Genomic DNA, 2,638 nt, shown 5'->3' with positions numbered 1-2,638 from the left:
ATCAGAATATATCTCCCATGACAAAACTGGAAAGTGGCCTGCCACTCCAGAGCCTGGGAGATGGCCCAGCAAGACTGCAGGCTCCTCTTTCTACCTCCCTCCACTGCTCTGGGCCAAGCAGATGCCCAGGGAGGCCCCTCCCACAGGAATAAAAAACTACAGATGAAAGACTCAAAAATGCATGACCAGGGCCCTCCCTGGTGGTGCAAAGGGTTAAAGCTCAGCATCACAAAGCCAGCCACAGCTGCTACAGCACTAGTTCCATCCCTGGCCAGGAGCTGACCCACATGGCACAGCAGACCTCTCCTGTCTTACCCACTGCTCCCCTCAGCAGTGTGTTTCAGAAGATCTCTTCTGCTCCTCATCTGTCTCTGATGAATCCTCTCACACCCCTGTACTTCTGGCCTGTACCTCAGTTCTGTAGGCATAAACAAATGCATCTTTTTTTAAAATGCATGAGCACAACTACCAAAATAAAGAATAATCAAGGACATGCACCAACGTACCCATGAAGATGTTCACTACAGTGTTGTCTAGAGATGGGAAAGACCAGGAACAAACTACAAACCCAGCAACAGAGGGCTAGCAAGGTGACATAGCACAGTCTCAGCTGGTACACTGGTAGGCAGCCACAGAAGTGTCACATGGCAGGGAGAAGAGAGACAGCAACGTCACACCATCCAAGGGCTCTTGGAGAGTTGTGCAGTTAGAACACAAGGAAAAGTCTCGATATTAACAATGACCAGTTTTTACCTTCTTTCTTGGTGTTTCCCAAAGGCGCCTTACATCAACACCAGTCTGTGGATGGAGAGTTAGAAAGACAGTCATAATCCAACTCCCTGAAACTAGACCTGATGGATACCACCACTTGACAGAAATGGAAACCAATTTGAGAAACAAGGCAGATTTACCAACCAGTAAATAGAGAGGATGCTCAATGGAGGAGACCGAACTCTTGAGGGCTGCAGCGTTGCACAAGGACGTATTCCAAGTGAGCCATCCCACACGCCACCTCCACACCAAATACACACACAAACACTTGCTAAAAGGGACAGTTCACCACTCAACAACCAGAATACCCATCCTGCCAAAATCAGGAATATCTGCTAAGGGAGGTCGAGTTGCTGTTAGCAGGGTTAACAGTGGGCGTAAGCCTGGCTCATGATGTTCTAGAGCCTTCAATCCGAGCTCTCTGATCCTGAGCCGTCCCCTCCTCTCTCTAGTCCTTCATTAATTCATCCATAAAGTCAATTTATGTGGCCGGGCATGACAAAGTTGAGGTACTCCTCTCAGAATTCTGAGAGATGCTTCCCCTTATCCCTTCCCCCTTGGTAATAAACCCAGATGGAGCTTGAATCTCCCAGCCTTTCCATAGTCTGGGGGATAGGAAGAAGCACGGGAGGCATAGTCACACTGAATAGCCCCCAAAGGAGGTTGGGAGGTATCCTTGCCACAGAGAACCCTAGAATATACAGCACCCTCTGCCTCCACCCACGGAAGGCCAACAAGACGTGCTGAATGGTAGAACTGAGGTGGAGTAAGGTCTTCTCCACGGAAGCCTGCTCTGCTCCCTCTTGGATGGGCCAATGGCTGCCTCATTTCTCTTCCACAATGTTCCCCTGGCTTCTTTGTTTCCACAAGGTTTACCATCATCAACACATGCAGTTCTTTGCGGTCAAGTTTTATCTTGAGAACCACTCTCTAGCTCCCACTAATAAAATGGGCATTAGATGAGTGTTGCATCAAATTTAGGGCGCATGCTCTATGTGCTTCATGCAGACCCCCAAGGTTATCCTTCTTGGGGTCCCCAGTCAGTCAAGGGAGATTCCAAAAATGATTCACAAAGACCTGGAGAGCACAATCATCACAACCAACTAGGAGGCCCAGGCTGTCGAAGGTCGCAAAATAGAGTGAGGATAGAACATGTCGGGGAAGTCAGGAGACTCCTCCGACCCTGGCATCCCACTGGGGCCTTGGATCATCTGCCAGGGCCAACCTCTACCTGGGAGGGGATACACAGGGCACGGCATGGAACAAGTTGGTGAAGGATATGGGCAAGCGGGCTGCTCAGCAGAGAAAGGCTTCAGCTGGGCCTACCTGAAACCCACTAGCCCCAGAACTCACCTGCGGACAAGTGAGCGCAGGAGCCCTGCGGGACTCACCTGCCCTCACAGTGGCCGCCACAGGCTTCCCCTGTCCAAATGGCAGCCTCGCCTCTGTGCAACCTTTCTGGCGTCCTGCCGTGCACATACGGTTCATCTACCCTTCTCCGCATGTGTCTCGTGTCTATCCCCGCTCCCTCCTGTCTGTCTGTCATATCCTACACACGTCCGTCCGTCCGTCCGTCCTCCTCACGCATCAGCTGGCACACTGGCCTCGCTGCATCTCTTGGCCTCCTCGCGGCGCGTGCCCCGCCTGCTGCTGTGTGGGTGTCGGGCTGGCTGTGCGCAGAGGGGCGCGGCTCAGCCCTCCCCGCCCCCCCAGCCCGCGCCCCCCCATCTCAGGAATGACCCCAGCGGCGGCCCAGAGCTGCTGAAGCCCGGGAGCCGCGGCGCAGCGCTGCCGAGAGCGGGGAGCCACGCCGCTGCCGAGAGGGACCGGAACCCGTGGTGGTGGCGGCGTGGGCGGCGGTCGGGCG

Source organism: Condylura cristata, unplaced genomic scaffold, assembly GCF_000260355.1.
Source record: "Condylura cristata isolate star-nosed mole 26May11 unplaced genomic scaffold, ConCri1.0 scaffold00028, whole genome shotgun sequence".
In the NCBI taxonomy this organism is placed as follows: domain Eukaryota; kingdom Metazoa; phylum Chordata; class Mammalia; order Eulipotyphla; family Talpidae; genus Condylura; species Condylura cristata.
The sequence above is the reverse complement of the archived record's forward strand: the minus strand, read 5'-3'. Positions refer to the sequence as shown.